Raw genomic sequence first — 22820 nt, 5'->3', positions numbered from 1 at the left:
GCCTTCCGGTAGAGAGTTTCAGTCGGTTGTTGTAGATGGCAAAACAAGTTTTAAATACATCCATTGTACACAGATACTTTTACTTTTTTAGTAATCTCTCCTTCCTGCCGTGAAGTGGGGAGGTAGCATATGGGGGGCTAGCTTCGTTTATGCCGAGGTAATTGATTCGATTTGATTTGATTGATTATAAAAGATTTTGTGATACAGTTTTAATCGATAAAACCCGCCTTTTGTGGGCTTATGAGACAAAACTCAGCACTCTTTTTTTTGGCTAACACTTGGTCTAATGTTGTAATTACATGCTATATACCTAGCTGCTTTGTTTTGTACTTTCTCCAGCTGATTCACAGGATAGGCCTGGCTGGGGTCCCAAAAAAACTTGCAAACTCAAAAATAGGTCTACTATATGCATTATATATTATGCTTTTAATGTTCATCGGGCAATCTCTGAAATTTATTTTAATAAAGCTAAGTATCGGAGCCACTTTTATGGTTATATAGTCAACGTGTGTCGCCCAAGTGAGGTTTTCTGAAAAATATATGCCCAAGGTATTTTACATTTCATACTGTCGCCAAAGAATTTCCGTTGATATTTTATGCAAATAGGACAGGCTGGCGCGTGCGCGTAAAACGTACGTGATTACATTTATATATATATATTTTTTTTAACTTCATGCCCCACGTGTCGCACCAGGCTGAGATATGGCGCATGTATTCTTGCACTTCCCAACAGTTGGCCATAACTCGAACTTCGAAATAGACTACACAGTCACCCGCATAGAGCCTTATATTTTTTAGCGAGTAAATGATATTATAGAAATAAAGTAAAAATAAAAGATGTCCCGACACTGGCCCTTGTGGGAATCCGGATGTGATATGGACGAGGGCTGAGTGCTTGTCTTTGATTAAAACGCATTGCTTTCTATGATGTAGATAGTCGGTCAGCCGTGCTATAATGTTTGTCGGCAAGTTTAATGTTAAACGTTTATGTACGATAAGCGTATGAGACACAGTGTCAAACCCTTTCTTAAAATCAAGAAATATGCAATGTACTTGAAGTCTGTTATCAAATAAATATGCAGGATTGTGATAGAACACAATCAGCTGTGCCTCGCACGAAATTTCTTTTCTAGAGCAATGTTACAAGTGAGTGAGGTAGCCATTTTTGTTTAGGTGACTGAAAACATTGCTGTAGATTGTGTTTCATTAGTTTAGAGCAGGTACACAGAAAAGAAATTGTATCTAATTTTAAACAAAGTTTTTTTTTTGAACTATCCTCATGTATCGTAACAACATTTACCGACTTCCACTCGCTCGCGAGCCTGCCACTAGAAACTGACTTTTTGAACAAGATTTCTAAATATCATTAGATGATCCCGTAGCATTCAGTTAAAACATGATTGGGTATATCATAGGGACCGCCTGCATTGTACGATTTTAGTCAATTTACCGCTTTTAATAATTCGGTGTCAGAAATCTCAGTTCCGTCTATTTTGTTTATGGACAGATCATAAGAGGGCGAATAGTCATTAGGAACTGCGGGCGAAAATATCGATTGAAAGTAAGTGTTAAAAGTGTCGCCTTCTCTTCTTTTGTAACAACTAGATCGCTGTAACTAATCGGGGGAATTCCTAATTCTACTTTATTTATAATTCACATATTATGATACTTCCATAGTTCTTTAGGATTATTTCTCCGTTTATCACTCAAATACACATAAACTCTAAGTTTGCATTTATCCGACTTAAATTTAAATTGCTGGCTTACAATGCTTGACTGTGAAAGAGAAGAATCGTCGTTGCTTTTACTGTATATTAGATATGCTCGGCTTATTCTTTTGAGCAAGGAGTGAAGTTCAGCGGTCATCCACGGTTTATCGCTGCGTCGTATGGAGCTTAGTACCTTTTAGGGAATGAATGCATCAACTCAAGAATTTAATTTATTCCTGAAGAGATTCCACAGAGTTTCAACATCTACTAGGTGGGAAAGCTGTCTAATCTCGCAGAAATAGTCGGAATGAAACTTTGAGATGCTTTGGTAGTTACCGCGGTCATAGAAGAAAACTTTCTAGGCGGATTTGGCTCTCCGGTTTTGGACTCGCTGGTTATGGCTCGCTATTACTATGTCATGGTCGCTGACACCAGGAGTACTAAAGAGGGACACTATGTTATCCCTCCGACTGCTAAAAAATAAACCCAACGTACTCTCCCTGGTGTTGCCTAGCGTCGTCGTGTGATGAACCCCAAAGCTGGAAATAAAATGTAAAAAAAGCTTTGTAATCGGGAGAAGTATTCGGCATTATGGCTTAACCTTCAGCCAAATTTACATTAGGAGACTTAAAATCACCACCAAGCAATAGGTCGCCATAGTTTATAAATGACAATATATCAAAAAGGGGAAAACTTGTAGTTTTGTTTGAAAAAGGAGGCTTATAAAATTAGTTCACAGCAATACATTTGACATTTTCTAGCGCAATATTCCACCAAACAAATTCGCAATTCAAATCAACAAACATGATCTCAGAGATTTGCAAACTGCCGTGAACCAACACCGACACCACCAACATTCTTATTTCTGTCTCGGCGGTACGCAGCATAATCGGGAGGAAAGACTTCAGCAGCGTAATAGAAACTTCCAGCCAAGACTCTGTAGCAATGACAATACTAAGTTTCGTTAGAGCAATGATGTCAGCCAAGTCATCCACTTTAGTTTTCATACTGCGGCAATTCACAATCTCGAAGATGAGCTCACGCGCAGTTTTTGCCTTGCGCCCAGGCGGCGACGGGGATTGCTAGACATTCATTTCATTTACACACCCTTCAGTGCTATCGAAATAATGCTTAGCGCTTTTCATCAACAATGATTTTCTCAAAACGTAAAAACGACTTCTGCTGGGATTTAACAAATTCTACCAGCTGCTTGCGTTCGTATCTAATTTGTCTGAAAAATCTTCGCCGACTGAGAAGTTACAGTTTTTTAGTTTGAATCCACGGGACAGAACATGTTGTTTAACCTTAAAAGATTGGAGGTTCAAAATTATCGGCCTTGTTCGTTCTGGCATAGGGCGGCCCAGGTCGTGCGCACGTTCGATGTCACTGCCTGTCATGGTCATCTAAAGTCTGTCTCTGCAGACCGAAGTACTTTTGATTCTGATGGGAACCTTGTTTCGTTAGGCTCGACAATGCCATAAAAAAGTCGATTATTTATTCTCGACCAGTTTTCCAGGTCGTCTTGTTTCGAGCAGACCGAGGCAAGCTGAGCGGATAGTCTGGTCGAGTGTGCGCCGATATCCCGCATTTCATCCTTAAAGCTGTTTAGTAAGCCGATTTTCGTTTCCATTGAACTAAACTTCACGTTTAGCGCTTCTCTCTTCTTATCTAGTTGAACTTGATTCTTACCCATTTCAGCCACATGATTTAGAAGTGTTTTATCCCTTACCTAATTTTGGTAATACATCAACAACTTTCAGGCATTTTCTGAAGTTGATCGTCGGTTAGAGGTGAAGGGTTAAGTTAAACGTCACCAGGGGCCAGCAACATCAATTCCACAACCGTCGCACAAGGAGTGGAGACCGCTTTGCAGCATCAAAAACTGAAATTTTCAGGGACGCTGGGGAACGATATCGGCTGGTTTTTTCGCGAGTAACGACCAACTTTTTTAATAAACACGAATAACATGAAGTAGAAGAAGGCGCAAGCCTACTGCGCACGTCATGCCAGCACCGAACCCCGTGCGAAGAGTGACCGATGCGTCCTTTTGTAGGCAATAATCATACGATGTACCGCTCCGTTTCTACGTGTCCCAAGCATCCTGCAGAAAAACCGCTGATGATGTATGCTGTGACGAAAACTGGCGACTTTGCTCGAATTCACGTGGTTCCAAGGTTCACCGGCCCATGTAACAGTTGCGATCTGAAGTAGAAGAAAGCGAAAGCCTATTGCACACGTCAAGCCGGCACTTAACGAGGGGGGTCGAAGTTCTGCGGCAAGTGCGAAATAGCCTTTCTAACATCACACACAAAAGGTGTCATAATTAAAGACAAACAACAATATTCTTTAAAAAAATATTTGCACAATACATTCTGACACAGGTGGCTTTTAAATTATTGTTAAAAAAAGACGCGGTAGCACCCGTCAAAAATTCCCATCTTCACTCGTTGAGCCCACAAGAAACCTTCGGGGGCTATACTCAAAACTAGTAAGTAAACCACCGTTTGAGAGTATCGTCCCCATCAGCCCAGTTGTAGCGTAGAATTATTCCTTACATATTAGAGAGTTTTAGTAGACCGTTTTCGGTTTCCCGCTCCGCTCTATGGAAAGCGGAGTCGCCATCGCGCATGCGCGACCCGCTCTGGGATTCGAGCGTGGAGCGTCAGCTCCGCTATCGTCGCCATATTGAGAAGTACGTTCCACTCTCAGTGAAAGTTCACTAGATGGTGCTTTTCTGGAAAGGTGGGTGCTCGCTATTTGAAATCATGCTTGGGAGCGCGCTTGACCCTTATGAACCTCGCTGCACTAAGAAGCTGCGCAGACTTTGTTTGAAAAGGCGTCCCCCAGAAAACGTTTCACGGTAGTCAAGAACCTCTGGCTGCTTCGAGAAATCGCTGGCCGCAATCCTTTTACGGCCCCTGAACGGTGGGAACAGGTGCTGCCTTGTCTAAGCCAGCGGGCTCGAATTTTCTATGCGAGATGACGACGACGACGTTGAGAGGATGACACACCGGGCGACGGCGGTGTCTCAATCTGAGCCCTGGGCCTCGGTTCCTCGGAGGCGGCAGCTTCTACTTCGGCTGGACTACCTCCTTGGAGCATGATTCTTTGACCCCAGTGGACCCCAGTGAGCAATAGCGCCATTATGTTCCTGGTGCTCCTTCATGCACTGATCGAACGGCGTGCAAGATCTTCATAGCTCGCTGCTCACCCGCCCAACCCGCCTCCACGAAGTCTGGACTTCTGCGAATCGGACTGCCACCCTCCCCAATACCAACAACCCATGTCGTCGTCATCTTGCACGTATATACTCATCACATTACCATGTTCCCTAGTCGCGGCACCGCGGGCCTCGGTGGTACGGGCTGCTGCTTTCCGCGGTGCCGCAGCTCTCCAGAGCCAAAAATTAAAGGTTAAAGACCAAAGACTAAAGCAGTCGGCAAACGGACAGATATTTTGTTTGGTTACTTCAGGCATTAAGACAGTGAAAATTAGCGAAAGCGAGTGCTCCATTTATATCTCTACTTTTTTTTCCCCAATGAAATGAGTCTTTTCTTCTTCGTATGCTTCGGTTTGTGATATGGTGCCTTGGTGTTTATGTACACTGCGCGACACTGTTAGCGGGAGCATTCAATATCCTGTTTTCATTTTTCACCTTAAATTCGAGGGGCTGACATTTGCCTATTGGTGTGGAATAAAGCGCTCGTTTGGGGCACCAATCTGAGCGCCAAATTTTCAGCTTTTTCAATAGCTGTCAAAGAAATAAACTGCAAATAAAAGCGATTTTTTTCGTGTTCGTATTAACAGTGGAGCGCAGTGTATGTATCTGCCATGGGGGGTGACATGAAACCATTTTGCTTCACTATACACTTCTTTTTATTTCTTTTGTGTGTTTATGAAAGTGCGTTTTTTAGCTTAAGCTTCTGCCCAGTTTCTGCCTCACTTGTGCTACGGTCTTTTCTTGCAATAGAAGGCCACGCAACATAGTCTACTCTTACAATGCTGAATTCAACAGTAACACTGTAAATTGGTTAGATGCAATATTCACACGCACATCTGAGAAGTAAAATGGGAGTCGTTAGTAAACGTTTTTTATTAAAATATTTCTAGATGCCTTTCAGCCCAGTTGGACAGGTATTTCGCTCAGTACAAAAGCTTGAACATAATTTACTGTGATAGTTTTATGCACTCTAATATTAAACAAACAAAAAAAAATGCCCATGGTCTTTGTAGGTTTCGTCCAGCCGTCAAATTATGCCGTCTGCGCACATCACTGCCTGGTGCTTCACGACGAGCACCCTCTTGTGGTCTTCTTCTAATTTTTTTGATGGACGGCATATGGGCATGCTGTGCGGTCAACAAAACCCTTGTCCTTGACGTTCCCTTGTCCTTGACGGCCTAATAAAAAAGACAAAGAAAAACACTCTTACAACACGGCAGTATTTAAACACTACCAAAACATGTGATATGGGACTTGTTACTCCTCTAAGATAAAGCGTATTTCCATTGTAGGGTTGTAAAAAACTGGGTATCATAAATTCATATATATATATATATATATATATATATATATATATATATATATATATATATATATATATATATATATATATATATATATATAGTTGTTTCTTAATTCTGCTAAGGTTTGAGGCCGTCAAACTGTGCATGCGAGGCCCGCTACGCCGGAATTCAAAACGAAACTTCTGAAAACTGTTCAAATCTACCACTATTGCTTAGAAGTCCAGGGTTGTGTTTGCACGATTTTGCATTGTTTATGCCTGTCTGGTTTTCACCAGACAAAAAATTGACGTGGAATATTCTTTCGACCGTTATTGGTAACTCTTTTCAAAACACCACCGGGTAACATATTCGGCCGCCATATTTTGGGCATCGCTTTTAGTGCGAGACTTGTGACTAGAACCCATTTCATATTCAGTATTGACGCAGCATTCGTGTCTAATACATTTAGACTCGCATCCGCGACAAACAATGACGTAGCTCTCTTGCCCCCTAGACACTTGGCCAAAATAAGGCGGCCTCGAAGACTAGCGGCACCATGGGTTGCACTTTTAAAAAGGCTGCATTCAAGTTTCTTTTATTTTCTATATCTACCAAGGAAATCCAACGCAAACATTTCTTGAGGAAAGTTAAACAATTCAAAAGTTGCGAGCGAGTGTGAATAAATAAAGCTGAGAGGAATGGTTTCTTTGGTGCAGCTTGCGAGTGCTATGCTCGTGGTCAGCTTTCAGTGGCATTTTCGACAGGAGGGCGCATGCACAGATATAATCGTCGTTCAAGCACGCGCACCCGTACATCTGACTGCATAGCCATAGGCCGTCCACAAAACGCGACGACTTTACCGACGCCGTGCTGGTTGCAAAGTGATACTCGTTCACTTCGTTTGATTATGCTGTTTTGTGTTACATAGAACTCAAATCGAATGGTTTACTTTTTACGCGCGGGGCGTACGCTTTACTTCTTGATTCGACCTCTTTCAAGCTGAGGTCACGGTCAAAAACATCGACGCGTATTGAGTAAGTGCCGCCATCTTGAGATCTAAGCGATCATGCTAAGGACGCTGAGGGCAGTCCGCTCTACAACTTGTGAAGCGGAGCGCACGCTCACTCCGCTAACTTTATGCTCCAACTCAGAGCGGGCCACGCATGCGCGGTGGGGACGATGCTTCTCGCAGAGCGTAAAGTAGAGCAAAGAGGGCTCATAAAAGTGGCCTACTAATACTCATAGATTACGAACGCGCTCGTCGTGACTTCTCCTGACACTGCCCATGTACACCTATGGCGTATAGAAAAAATTAACTTTTCACCAGACAGAGCAGCTGTGCTAGAAACAATGGAAACGCGAAATTTACACAAACCATGCAGGGTCTCACCTGTGAGCACAGCTCTAGTTTCTCCAGGGTCAACCACCTATGTTTGTTCATGTCAGCGAGAAGGTGGCCGAACCTCTCGTTGATGTGACCCACGATGAGGTTCACAGAACTGAAGAACACCGACAAGTTCCGTCCAAACGCTCATCCAAGTACGAACAGACGGTTGGGATAGGCCATTCAAGGAAGAACCATGCAAAGCGTCTCGCCAGATTGGCAACACCCTGCGCCGATCTGTCGGGTGCTGGTATTTGGAGGCCCGCACGCAGAACAGCCAGGTCCTTCTTTAAGCAGGATAGCTTCCTAAAGGGTTTCTTCTCTACGTTGGAAATATCCAGCGAACCGCGTTCGGAAAGGAAGCTTCGGCGCTTGATGGCACGAGGGATACGAATCATAGATTCGAAGTCTCGCCATCTTAATCTCGTTAGTAGAAGTCTCCTTCCTTGAGAACAGCGGGGATTCATCGTGCAGTTGCCTTGCTAGCCTTGAGCAACGCTGTACTCGTACTACGCAGAAGGATGTACTCCCAATGCGCAAACTTCGTCCTTTTCTCTTATTTTTCTACTTCGAATAAGTAAATATGTTTCAGTTTTAGTTCGAGTGAAGCAGAAGCTACAAGAGCGAGTGCCGGCCTTTCGGCGTCCTTGATAAGCACGCGCGCTCGTGCAGTCCAAGCACTGTTTAGAGCAACATGCTCATGCTTATACCTTCGGCTTCACTCGCACACAAGGTGGAACGATTATATTTATATTTTATAGCTTAATATTTCTTCAGGTGTGTGCATACTCTTTTGTGCTCAATATTGTCGCCTTCGTTTTTACTACCTCTACAATCACGCTCCCTTTTACTCTTTTGGCGTTAACGCTTAGGTTTTTTTGTCTTACTAGTACTATAAACGTCCACTTGTGGGGCTACGCAAGCAAATTTTTCGAACCCGCTCAAAACGCTCTTACGCTGAAGAAAAACGCTCTACTAAAACGCGTTTTTGGACCTCCGCTTTCCATTCCGGCGAAGCGGGCCGCACATGCGCAGTTTGGCACCCTCAGAGCGGAGCGGAAGATGAAAACGGTATACTAAAACTCTCTATTGTATTAGCTTTACTCAGCGTGCGTTGCGAAAAACGCTATCATTGAAACAATTTGCGACAGGGCAATAAAATATCGACACAGCCCTCTGACACCATCTGAAATAGTCATCATTAAGTCACGTTCCTTTACCCTTATTCCCGCCAACGGCTCCCTGGACGTCTGAAGGTACCAAAATGGTGGGCCCTACGAACCAACGGCTCGCAAACAAAAGTCACGTGGAGCAAACTGACAAATGATAGACTTGGCGACTTTAGACAAAAGAAATGAGAGTTAATACCTTGAGCTTACATGTCGGACGACCTATAGTCATTGAGGGAATAAAACGGCAGGCAGACATTCCAGTTGTCCCGCTTCCAGTTGTCCCGACTTCAGCGCAATTTTCCTACCTTCGAAAATATTTCGGCTTCTCGTGAGCCTCGAGCGTGCACGCGCAGCCGAAGCATGGCGGAAAGCAAGGAACGCATGCTCGAGGCCGAGCCTTCGGAAGGGACGCCCGGTCGTTTGCTCGCCCACGCCGGTGATATGGCGACGTGCGTGACCAAAGGCGTCACTGTGGTCGCCTTGCCATGAATGGCCAGGCAACGGGCTGCAGAGCGTTGTCAGAGTGTGAGCTCCGATGGTGTTGTTTTATTTGAGAACACGGCGACTCCTAGCTTGCGTAGTGCTCCCTACACAAACGCACCATCGAACATTTAGTCGCAACGGATGATTCATTTCCAAGATTAGAAATTGTGACGTCACGGAAAGGCAAATACTGGTTGTGGCGTCACGAAGGGAGATCAATTGAGGGAGCCACCAAAACCTTTAGATGCTAATAGTTACATACACCCATAGAAGACACACGCTAAGCGTGCGGCTGGTTTGGGTCTAAGTAACTATGTAAAGTGGCATCCATTCGCGCCATTCTACGGCGTGCTGAGCGGGGAAGCAAACGCATGGCTTGGAACCGCAGTAGAGCGGCTTGTTTTATTGGCCTTCAAATATTTACGGCATGAGTGTCTACTTTTTCTAAAGAGATTCATCCTCCGAACCATTTAAAATACTTTTGAAGGTATGACACTACTGAGAAAAACTCAAAATGCTGAAAGAATTATTCAGTACTTAGGTGTACATCAAGGAAATTCGTACCCTCAAAACCACAAGTGTAAAATGCGGAAGAGCGGTGTAACGAGGGTGTGAAGGAGGTAGTGAGCGTTCATGTTGACTTTTGTATGTGTTTTGTATATGTATGATCTCTTTGTGTGTGACTCTACTTGATCGTATGTATTGGCACGCTAAGTGATGTGTATTTATAGTATAGATGTGTAAATGATGGTAAAGCATCTTCGTTTCTTTGTGTGGCCGATGAATTGGACGGTATCTAACGCCACCTTGCCTAGACACTTGGAATTACTCTGCTTGTCTCTGCCATCTGGTGGCTAGCGATTAACCTGATTTCGTTCCTGAAAGAGCAAATTCAAAGCGCTGCTTTGAATTTGCTCTTTCAGGAACGACAACTGGTTTCTCGAATGGGCTACCCCTCCTATCTAACGTGCGGTGCTAACGAAGTATATGTGTCGCGGGGAATGGCAAGGATTAAACGAAACGTGCATGCACTGGCCGGGTTTCTGTTGTCCTCGCTTAACATCGCCGTGTTGAAAACAAGAAGACGGAGTGAGTGCGTTCGAAACGCGTTTCCTTACCAACGCGGGAAGCAGGGTTTGGCAAAAAACATATTTTGTGAAAACCTCGGGTTACGTTTTTATTTTTTACAGCTCGCTGCGAAAGACGACTTGCTTGGATATGCGGGAAGTGGCTGACTTTGTTTCTTCGATTGTTCCTAAGCAGGCCTGGGGGGCCTCCGGTGGTGCGAGGTAATTCGTCTCCGAAAGCGATACTACCACTTTTCGGTTAAATGGCGGCAGAGATCTGCGTAAAGATTTACGCTATTCATAGCGTCCAGGCGTCCACGTAAAGCTTACTGAGCTCGATTAACTCGATTCGGGTCCGCTATATTGCTACATAAACGAGGCAGGTACACCCGTGGGCGATATAAAGGTGAACAGCCCTCTTCTTGTTTTTGACGCTCGTGCAAGTTTTTGAACAAGTTCTGTTCCAGAAGAGGGCTAAAACGTAAAGTTTAGACCATTGACCGCGTACCATTTGAGACGTTGAGAGTTAATATAGCTTTAGGGAGCCGTTAAACAGGCAAGAAACCAGGTAAGGTGTTCACCTTCATATTGCCGGCGGGTGTACGTTGCTTCCCCGTTTGCGGGACGAACGTTGCTCCGTTTCTAAACGAGCGTAGGGGACAAAGTCGTTCTTTTCTTTATGGAGGAATATATAGTAACTTTAGTTTTAAGAGTGCAGAAGCTTCTTACTAGGTCTGTGAAATAACCCGTTGCAGACTTGTACCTGACCCGTTGCAAGTAACGCGTTACTTGTACCCAGTTAAATTTTTCCTAAAAAAGTAACGAGCTAGTTACATTTTAAGAAAAGGAACGAGTAACGATTTTTTATCGAAATTAGGAGCAACGGTATTTTCTAACTTTTTGAAGCAAACGTTAGCAACACAAGTACTAAACCTAGTTCTCCACACATCTCGCGTCTTTACTTCGTACGACGAGAGAAATTATAGACGAACCATAAAACAATGCGTGCAAAATATGTCAGTATAGTCAGAGTTATTCCGAGACAAATGCGTTGAAATGCAAAAGTATTGTTAACAGAAGTAAATATTATAAGTGGCGACTGCTTTGTAAGAAAGAAAGAAAACCACATCCAGAGTGACGAGAAAGCAACGCGCTACCTCCAAGCTGACGTAACGCGTTCCTAATTGGTTCACAGTAAAGACTAACGTACTATTTGGTGACTCTTTGAGTGAGTAATAAGGAACGGTATATTTAGTTACTTTATTTCAGTAACGTGTTCACATGTGACGCGTTGGTCCACGTTCTGAGAAACGCCGGACTAAAGACAGGACTGCGAAGCCGGGTGTTGTCTCACGTATACTCTGTGCCAACGGTGCATATCGTACCCACCGACGTCTGATGCTGAATAAATAATGCGGCAAGAGTGGAGTTGCCATGGATGTGGCAGGCTTTCGAACGCGAGAACACCTTGGGCGATTGATCAAAGTTTCTGTTTATTTTTTTTTTCTGTGCAAGTGTATTGGACGGGATTGGGCGTGATAAATGAGCACTGCAATGTGCACAATTGAGGTACTTTTTTTTTTCCGAGGTGAAGGACAAAATCAATCTGCATCACATTTTTGCTACCTAGCCTACGTAATGAATCAATTCCCTAATTAAACGAAATCAAGCAGAAAAAGCAAACCCAATTACGTGCACTTACCCAAGTAAAACGTTACTAAAACTTCACCTAAACCTTACCTATCCTAACCTAACCTAGCCTAAATAACCCAACCTAAATCCAGCCATAATACACCAACCCTAAAATTAAAGTACTTAAGCCTCAGCATTAAACGATGTTAAATTAGCCATTCGTATAGTAATATAAGAAAGCTTATCAAATGATATAAGAAACAAATTCATTGAAATAAATAACAGCCCTAATAAAGAACCTTTTTACAAATAAAGAAAGACGAATATAAAGCAAACAGGATAGAGAGGACAAGCGGGTTCCTCCCTCTGCGGCATTAACTCAGACGCGCTTATTCTTTCATTTGGTGTGACTCTGATTGCGGTCCTGCTTTCAACGCCGCAGTCTCCGAATGAAGGTAGGTCATGAATACGCGCCGGGTCCGACTCCCAGATGAGTCGCCATTGTCTCTGACTACACAGCGGGGCAGGGGCGGAAGCTGGCAAATAGGTATACTCATCTGCGGTGGCTGTTCCTCGTGCGACATGCAAAATGGAGCAAGTCCAGTGTGTGTCCACGATCCCTCTAAATAGAACGTTTTTTTTAAGTTACACCTGGAACAAAGACTATGCTGTGAGGTTAGTTACACCTACTGGCGTCTGCTAGAATAACTGTTCAAAAAGTAAAAAAAAAAAAGAATTACTCAAATGTCCTTTGGCACGCGGGTTCGTCAGCGGCCGTGGTTTGGTTATTTAGCTTGAATCTTTTATACAGATAACGCGAGTGTGCAAGGGTGCGTACGTACGTTCAGAGCATTCTCTCTTGCGGTCGGGTAATTTCGCACTATGTCATTTCTTTACTCATTTACCTGAACATGGTCACTTCCTCTCCCCGCTTCTTTTTTGATGAAAAACGGACTACGTTAACTAACATATTATGTCCTCGGCAGTACTTTACCAACACAGGTGCTTCAACGTTCGGGAAAGCTAACTGGAAAACCAATCGCTGCCATTCGACAGACAGAGCCAAGCGAATGACGAGTTGCCTAAAACTATTTCCTGACTTGCAGATTCCGCCAATTGCATTCGAGGTACAATACCGCTAATACGCAGCCCCCCCCCCCCCCCCCTCTCCCGCGTTTCCCACTTCCCTACGCAGTGAAAGAAGGGAGGGAAGAGGGGATTGTTACGACACTTCCTTGGCTAACGAAGCCTTAGTGCTGAATGAGATGGCGTCATCTGCGAAGATCAATGCTGGGCATAGATTGGACACGACGACTCTGAAAACGTTTGGCTCAAGCTTGACTCGAAGCCGAGAGCTGTGTAGCTTCTGTTTCCAATCTGTGTCTGTCACTGGACTTCGCAGATGTCGAAAAAATGTCAGCATTGCAACCTTCTCTTCTAGGCGGTGTTGAGTATAAGCGCACTGCTTACACCCCCCCCCCCCCCCCCCCCCCCCCCCACCCCCCGTCCTCCATTCCCCCCTCTCTTCCCTCAGCTCCGCTGAACGCCATTGGTGGCACGCATCATGACGTCAAACGAACATTTGGGCTTCGTTGCTTACACTATAATCCATAGCCTCCCACACCAACATGAGCAAGCAAGCAAAGTCTACGTTTGGACACATGCCGAGCGCGACCAGCGAACGACGAGGAAAGTTACAAAAGGGCTTGAAGGCCGGTTTCACATGCAGCGAAGTGCTGATGCAGTGCTGTTCACGTGTCTTCAGCTACTCATTGTCTGCCATGAGCAAGAGTTTTGACGGTACAATTAGGGTGCCTTCATGTGCGCTTTGCTTAGGGTGGAGACATCTCGCCATTTTGTCCCACACATTTATTTTTCTTTTTTGTTCAAAAGCGCGTGAAAGAGCGTGTCCCTGCACGCGTTTGTGGCGCTGACTGTGCTATGGCGACATTTTGTTTTCGTCAATTTCTTTGTATTTTACCCGTGAGCGCGTGCTGTCGGCATCGGGTACTGCAAAGGGTGGCATCACCCTTAACAGAAGGACATTGAGGCACCCTAGGTACAATACAAAGCTGGTGAACGCTCCCGTCAGCACGCGCTTAGCGCGAAGTCAGTGCTATGCTTGTAGCGCTCCGCTGCATGTGTGAGCAGGCCTTACAGGGTTTTCAGACGAGGGAGAAATCCCGGGGATTTCTCCACGGCACGCACATCGTGCGACGAAAACGTCATGCTTTGCGATCTGCAAAAGCATCGCGTTTTCGTCTCGTGATGCGAGAGATATCTCCCGGGATTTCTCCCTTCGTGTTAATACCCCTTAAAAAACTTACTAAAAGCGGCGATAACAGGGACAGAGTAAAGCGGGTTTCACGTGCAGCGATTCCGCGGTTGAAATCCCTGAAGCTAGCGGCGCGACGGAACGAATCGCGAGGTTTCACTTCACATGAGCGTTTCCTGCCGTTGCGATGGCCAATGTTGCTTTCAGCAAGCAGATGCGCGCAGTCTGTTACAGCGGCTTCTAAGAACAATTTGAATGCCTTAGTTCTCAGGTTTCTCTTTAATTTAACCTTAATAAAACAAAACAGAAGCGTTTAAAATACTCAATAAACCTTAATCTTATTTTTTTTATTTTTTTCAACTTCGTTTTTGCGGAGGATGAAACCTCAAATCATCTTCGGCAGCGTCACCGGCAGCGCCTTCCTCGGATGTAAAGACTCCAACTGAATGGCCAACCCGAACCTCCTGTACCCGAACCTCCCGTAGTAATGCAGTGATTTCATACCGGTCTTGTCAATCACTTTCACGGCCTCAGTCACCTCTCGCCAGTTTTTCTTTGGTCCCACTGTCCCTAAATTCTTTGAAGCTGCGCGTCCCAAAGGACCCGACGCTTCGACACTTCACTGATAAACAGTTCATTGAACTGGGCACGATACATTTTGTCTTACTTGATGTGACAATTTGTGTTGGAAAAGACACGTCAATGTCACTCAGTTTTTCTTTTCTTCTTTTGTTATTATCACTAGCGCTCACACAAGCCACTTCCGATTAGCGTCTCTTGCGCTTGGTCCAGTTGGTACTTAGGCGAGGAAAGTAAAAAAGAGCCGCGTAACTCATTGAGAAAAGGAATTCCAAGGAAGGGGACAGCAATCCCCCTCCTCTATAAACTCCTGAACAGTTCCGACGCGACTTCTGAAGCAAAGAAGCTCGAACCGTCGGAAAAAAGAAACCGCAAACCATTCGGTTGCGTGCTTTCTCTGCTCTTCGTCTGCTTCAAGAACGTGAAAAGGCGAAAACGCCGTCGTCCTATGCACCAGCTTTCCCGCAATATTTCTCCTTCAGGCACTTGATTTCCCGCCGCGCTGTGAGTCGCCAGCGTGCAAGCTGCCGCTCTGCCGCGGCAAAAAATTTCCAACCTGGTGGAACCGTGCCGCTCGGCCGCTACGGCTGGACAGAGCGACACGACGGCAGAAATCACGCCGCTCTCGGGCCAAAATCGCTGCATGTGAAACCCGCTTGACGACGGATTGACGACGACACAAACGCAAACATTCTCTTCCTTACACTTTCCCTGTTTGGCGCTTTTGGTACGTATTGAAGCAACGAGCCCAACTTGTCAATCCGAGCTTAACAATATAACGGTAATTATGTGCCGTGTCTAGCGGTGTCTTCACCCTCTGCTGTTGCTGGATTGAGGTCACTATGCTATTCTACGCGCTATGCTATGCTTCGCGGTAGCCCACGTCAAAAAATGTATTCCCAGAATGTTTATTTTGGCATTGGAAGTATGGCGGTTTGTCAGCCTAGTTCCGGCAGCTTTGAGGCAAAAAGAAGATGTACGTCGTGCAGCTTAATGAAGACGTAGTGCTACAGCCCACGGGCATCGAGTCTGATGGGAAAGAAGGCGGAGAGTAGGTGAATTCCGTCGCGCATGCGCGCTCTTCCCAGCCTTCCAGACTCATTATTTCAGATTGCATTCTCGATAGAGGAGAAAAGAGAGAAAGACAGAAAAGGAGAGACACACAGATAGCCAGGACCGTGAACCAAGTGAGTGAAAGTGCGGAGAGGATCCGGGGCTCCCTCGGAGCGGGGCGATCGAAGAGCGCTATCTGCATTCTTCTTCATTATACTTATTAGTTTGTGTCTATGTGAGTCTTCCGTTTGGTCTAGTTACAGGCGAGCGCGTCAAAATCCCATTTGCAGGCGGAGCGTATAGATATATAGATTTCAATGGGTGCCCCGCCGGATTTTGTAATGGAACCACAAATTTATTAAAGCTATTTTTGTCGTGCCGGTAATTATTGATTTTTTTTTATTTTCCAGTAGATTGCATTCACTTAGCCTAACCTCGCCTAACCTAACCTGGTATATTCCAAAAAAAAAAAAACGAAAACCAAACTAACCTAAGCTAGACAAACCAATCCTAACCCATAACGTAGCCCAGAGGTTCTCAGATGAAGGTCCGCGAAGGCGAAAGCATTCTAGTGGACCGCGAATCCCTGCCTCATCAGTCTAGTCCGGCAAGAAACGTTGTCTTTTTTTCAGATCGAGAATACATTTTTCTTTAATTTTTGAACTACTTTTTTTATGTGCATGCCAATAAAAGAGGTCTACTTTACTCTAGCCCTTAGTTATATTTTAGCTCTTTAGGCATTGTCTCGTGAAGAGCTTTCATGCTTCGCAAAAGACACGCTCAAATACGGTCTCCGTTGAACATTTCATATAGATCCTATTAGGCCGGACAACTCCCACCGGCGTGCGCGTCCTGTGATCACCGGAACCACGGAGGTATCGGGGGAGTGCGTAGCGAGGAATGCGCCATTGTGCAGGGACTCATGCCAGGAGAGGCAGGCAGTCTAAAATGGCTGGCCTCAGCCCGACGGGGGCGGACCCAGGGCCCAAGCGCATTGTTTACGATGCCAGTTGACTAGCCGCCGAGTCGAGCGGACAGAGCGTGTTTAATCAGGCGCAGCTTGCTTAACGACCAGTCTGCCTGCCATCGGCGCCGACTGAAAACGCCCTCTGGTCACCGCCTCGCCCTTTCTCTCTCCCCGTCCTCAGAGAGACATATACCACCCACACACCAATGCCATAATGCTGGAATTTGTGCCTCGCATATCGGAGGAAAACGCGCTCTGTTATCACTAGGGTTCCGCGTTTTCGGTTTTAGAGCGCAGCTCTTAGGGGCCCGTTTCCGGCTTGAGCGGCGTCGGCGTCGCCGTCGCCGTCGGCGTCGCCGTTGGCGTCGCCGTCGGCGTAACCGCGCGGTGCATCATGGGAAATGTCCCATAATGCACCGCGCGAGCCCCCCACCGGGGTCACGTGACGTCGTGGGGGGCACGTGACCCCCCGAAGTCACGTGACTCCCCTGAGGTCACGTGACCCCCTACTCGAGGTCACGTGACCCCCCGAGGTCACGTGACCCCCGCCGATGTCGTGTGACCCCCGATGACGTCATCGTCACTGATGACGTCACCGGCATCCACATCGTCATCGTCATCATCACTGATGACGTCATCATCCCTGATGACGTCACCGGCATCCACATCGTCATCGTCATCATCACTGATGACGTCACCGGCATCCACATCGTCACCGTCATCATCACTGATGACGTTACCGGCATCCACATCGTCATCGTCATCAGCACTGATGACGTCACCGGCATCCACATCGTCATCGTCATCATCACTGATGACGTCACCGGCATCCGCATCGTCATCGTCATCATCACTGATGACGTTACCGACATCCCCATCGTCATCGTCATCATCACTGATGACGTCATCAGTGACGTCACTGATGTCGTCACCGGCATCCGCATCGTCATCGTCATCATCACTGATGACGTCATCAGCGACGTCACTGATGACGTCACCGACATTCGCATCGTCATCGTCATCATCACTGGTGAAGTCATCAGTGACGTCACTAATGACGTCATCGGTACCCGCATCGTCATCGTCACTGACGACGTCATCAGTGACGTCAGTGATGACATCATCGGGAATGGGGGTCACGTGACCCCCAAGGTCACGTGACCCCCCTGGTTAGTTTACCCCCCCCCCCCCTGTGCCCTCCCTCCTACTCCTCAAGAGCTGCGCTCTAATTCGGCGTTACAGGGAGTTGTAAGCGGCTTTCACTTTTTTATCTTTTCAGAATTCGACGTACTTTTTTCGGTGTTTCTTTTAAAAAGAATTTTCGTTTTTTTCGGTATATGTTTATTCCCAAGAAACGTTTACCGTTTTCTTTTCGGTGAATATGAAAGAGACACCATCGGACACCGGATCAGATGATCCTCATAGCTGTGATATTTGTGATTACTCAAAGAATAATGGCAAATATACACACGTGGTCTTCGCTACAACTTCCGTCACGACACACCTTAAAATCGCGGAATTCGCGGGCATAATCTTCAGCGCGCTTCTTTCTCCTTCCCATTCTGACGACGTGACTTGTCTGAGGTGATGACCGTACAGAAACCAACGGAATGGCGAACAAAATCTATTGTAGTTATGTCTTTAACTACAGGGAAGTTTGAGAAAGGGTGCTATGAAAGGTATTAACGGCTTTCCTCGATGTCCTCTGAAGTGCATGAAGTGAAAAACCTGATATACCAATTCATGCTTGCAAACAAACCGGAGCGCACCTAGTGGACGCACCGTCGCCGCGCATGTGTGGCAGAGGGTGGGCAAGAAGCTCGCTGTCACCCATAAGCAAACCATTGAAATGCGATGTATTCGGCGTCGGTGTGACTCATCGTGCTCTTTTTCGCGTCAGAATTGTTGGTTCTACGTCCTCCTAACAATGTCCGACTACTTGAGCGGATTCAAAAAAATTAACAAGGCTCGACACTACGCAAAACTTCGCCTTAAAAATGTGACGTTCTGCGATACATTTTACGTGGACGTCGCAGAATGAGCGCCAAGGCCTAACTCCCACGATGAGATTTTGCTTCAGTCGCAACGTCGCTCGGGCTGCGAAAGCGTGGACCGTAGCTGAGATGGTGGACGTCCATACTGAAAATCACAAGTAGAATCGGACATTACGAGTCGATGACGGCTACTGGTAAAAATGATCAAGATCTCCTTGTCTCTACTGTTTACTGAGCCTACTTAACCCAACCAATCTTCAAACTTAAAAGTGTCTGTAAGCCTGCTTACATCTTATCGCAATTACGAGGCAAACGTTTGGTTTACGGGCCGCTGTGGTTTGAACGAGCAGACGACAAAAAAGCAGACACGTTTAAAAGAGCGGACGACAGTTCAAACGCATGCGCAATGGAGTGTGGGCAAGAAGCGCCACGTCCCGCGTCAACACACCATTGCAATGTCACGTTGTCGGCGTCTGTGTGAGTCTGCGTACTCTTTTTTGAGAGCGAATTGTTATTTCTACGACCTCATAACAATGTCTTACAACTTTGGTGGCCTGAGCGAAATTATCAAGGCTCGTTACGCCGCTAAACTTTGCGCAAATAGTTTGACATGCGGCAATTCATTCGCGTGAACGCAGCAGATTGGTCGCCAAAACCATGATGAGACACTTCTAGCTAATTTTGTTCTCGAAGTCGCTCGTGCTGTAAAATTGTAGACGCTAGCGGCGATCATCGACGTCGATACTGAAAATCGGAAGCGGCAACAAACCAAGTTAATCAGGCGTAACAAGTCGGTGATGGCCACTGGTACCAGTGATCAACATCTTGTATATACTGTTTACATCGAGCCTACTTGAAAGTCTTTTGAGGCCTGCAATTACTTCCGATCGTAATCACCGTGTCGAACCTTAATCTGCGGGCCACTCTTGTTTGAACGAGCAGACGACAAAAAGCAGAGCAAGTTTGAAAGACCAGACGACAGTTCGAACGTTCAGGCGGCGGTTTGAATTGGAAGATGCACTGAACCCGCGGGTGGTTCGGACGATTCGGCGGTTTTCCCTCGTTTATGTTGGAACAAAGAAAATACATCTGGCAACCACATGTTTGTGTGAGTTCAACCCGAAGTGTTGCCTGCAAAAGCAACTGTAGTTTGAGAGCGTCTGGTATGCCCCTTTTCACGGCTTCTATCCACGTTCTCGGACGAACCGAGCAGGCAGAAAACACACGAAAACTGACCTTCAGACCTTTCCTGGCTTTTCTGGTACAGGCCCCGTCGCAGCGTTTTGACAAGAAGGCAGATTGTTTGTCTGGTTTCTTCCAAAAGAACACAGGAATGCATGTCTCATACGGTCACTTCCGCCCACCGCCCCAGACCGGAAGTGCGCCCGACACTCCACTACTGCGGCGTGACGTAACAGGGTTGAGTTTGTGTATACTAGCCCGCACCCGAACTTTTTTTTTAGGACCGCTTACTTGACACGCTAAGCCCGATCACAGAAAGGACACAGATGTCTCGCAAAGGCCAATCCAAGGCCCCTTTTCGTGCATGTTAAACCTTGGAAGAGGGCAATCACGAAGACGTCACACAATGTCGAACCTTGAAAAGCCCTCTCTCTCTCTTTCCCCCCTCCCTCCCCAACCCACCGACAAGGGGGGCTAAAAAACTGGCCTTTATTGGTCAAAACACGATTTTATAAAACGTGTTAGACTTACTTTTATCGGTTTTTACCGGTTTAAACCGGGAATGCCGCACCTACAAACTGACCTTTTTTGGTTAAAACCGAATTTCCGAAAACGAATTCGCCGTACCTTTATCGGTTTTTTATCCGTTTACACTGAAAATTCCAAACCCTAGTTATCACGCGTAGACAGGTGCCGACACACGCTTGTAAATTACCTTGGCTCGTGCACAATCGAACGCTGCAGTTCCGATTTTTATTCGATGCAAGCATTACATGGTCGCGTGTTACTTCATAAGATTCCTCTAGCGCTTTAGTATTACGGACACCCTGGTATCTTTACTGGCTGAAATAAACGGCCCTATGTACCAAAGACACAAAACCCCAGTTACAAAATATAGTGGACGATTGAGTAAAATCAATTTTACTTGGGTATTGCGTGAGTACACTCTCACACTGCTGCGAATGAGTCCAGCAGCGCATAGACCCTGGCTTGCGCAAGGCCTTCGTACGGGGTGATGACCTTCGAGATTAAGTGAGACAAAACGTAGACACTAACGACACCTTAGGCACAATCCTGTTTGACTCGGAAGGAAGATATTTTGTGCATCCGGCCTTATGTGGTTCAGGTGGATCACTTTCGTAACCCAGGGTCGAAAAGAGCCTTAGCCATCGCTTCCTATCTCCCGCCGTAAACGGGACCGTAGAGAAGAGCTTCTGCTAAAAATGAGAAGTGCCGTAACCCAAACAGAACTACATATTGCGTGCACCGGACATTGCGCCTATTTCTTTTGTCAGGACACCGAGGAAAACAAATTGTTGGCCTTTCGTTTCTTTCTTGAACAGCAGAGAACGAAACTGTAAAAACTTTTTATTCACTTCGTCGTTGTTCTTTCTTCATCAGCAATCTTCCCTTTTTTTTTAAATTTCTCTTTTTAGAAGTTTTTTCCTACCCGAACGCAAGATTGACAATCCTTTGCAGTTATGCGTACTAATAGCTGGGCGAGGGATTGAGGGATACTGACCCATATAGAGAAGAAGGTTCTCGGGGATGATTAACGAATAAGTGAATAAAATAAGAAAAAAGAGAACAAAAAGTACAAGTGGAATAGCTTTTTTACGAAGTAAAATTACGAAACTAAATGTAGACCTTTATGCGTACTGCGCTATAAAAAAAAAGTGTATGAATACGTCGGTGGCATAAACCCTTCGTCGTAATTAAATCTTCTTTGTGATGGCGTGGAAGAGGGTCAGAAAAAAAAAGAGTTAAAGAAATCGAGAGTCTCTCTTGGGAGAACACGGAGACGGTGACGGCGAAGGACAAATTAAATAAGGACGTTGTTGAATTAAGTAACGCGTCTCGAGTGTTCGCATGACGTCAATGGAGGATGGCAACTGGGCTTACAAAACCGCGGCGAGAAATGAAATAGGCGAGTGGACGTCGAATTTTCCGGGATGACAGGGAAAGCGATTTAAGAAGTCAATAGAAGTGTAGTTGACAGGCGCGAGTCAATCGCTCGGCTCCATACTACGTCTTTGTTGAAGAACGGCACAGTTAATTCGGTAAATAAAAATATAAAGGGTAACTTAGAAGTAAATAAATAAATTTTAAAGGTTTTTTTCTTTTTTGTAAGAATTATGTTTTTAGAAGACTGCGATCCCACACACGCAGCGCGTCAGCGTGGCGGTGAAATCCTGAAAGTATGTTTTGTCTCCACTTGGAGAGGACCTGCATGCGATTCTACAGTCTAATAAAACAAATAGTTCGGCGATCGGAGAAACATATAGCTGCAGAAAAAAGTGGATGTCATGATACCTTACTGGTCTCACCGACAATGCTTTTTAAGCCCATAACTTTAAAATGATATCGGTTGATAGGAGTTTACGAGTGATTTTGTTGATAGTGACTGTTTTTTTTGTTTCGATTCCAAGCCTGGTTTGTGGTGGGCCGTCGCACCTCATGCAAGGCGCTGCAAAGGTTTTTTTGAATTATCGCGAATAAATTAATGAATAAGCAAATAAACTCCGGGGGGGGTTCGAAGTCTGATACTGCGTGTACTGGCCTGTCGGCTTTTTGCAGTCATTAATATATCTGGGTTTTTGTGTTAGATGCCCGAAATGACCGCGGAAGAACAGTGAGAGATGCGATATGTAAACTCGTCATCTTCAGAATTAGGACGTTATGAGTCCATCAAGAGAAAGTCTCGAAATGGTGGGGCACAGTTGAAGTAGCGTTTAATCATCGTACAGGTGTTCGAGGCACATATATATTAAAGTTATTTTTGCAACTGAAAGCTTCTCCTGTAAAACTGACCCAGCTATA

The 22820-nt window shown here is 45.6% G+C and overlaps 1 pseudogene; it reads right to left on the bottom strand.

The window, feature by feature from the left end:
• Positions 1-2791: 2791 nt before the first annotated feature.
• Positions 2792-22820, bottom strand: part of LOC121835049 — a 61944-nt pseudogene continuing 41915 nt past the window's right edge.

The sequence above is a fragment of the Ixodes scapularis genome, unplaced genomic scaffold (genome assembly GCF_016920785.2).
Source record: "Ixodes scapularis isolate PalLabHiFi unplaced genomic scaffold, ASM1692078v2 PGA_scaffold11__112_contigs__length_91849675, whole genome shotgun sequence".
In the NCBI taxonomy this organism is placed as follows: domain Eukaryota; kingdom Metazoa; phylum Arthropoda; class Arachnida; order Ixodida; family Ixodidae; genus Ixodes; species Ixodes scapularis.
The sequence above is the reverse complement of the archived record's forward strand: the minus strand, read 5'-3'. Positions and strand labels throughout refer to the sequence as shown.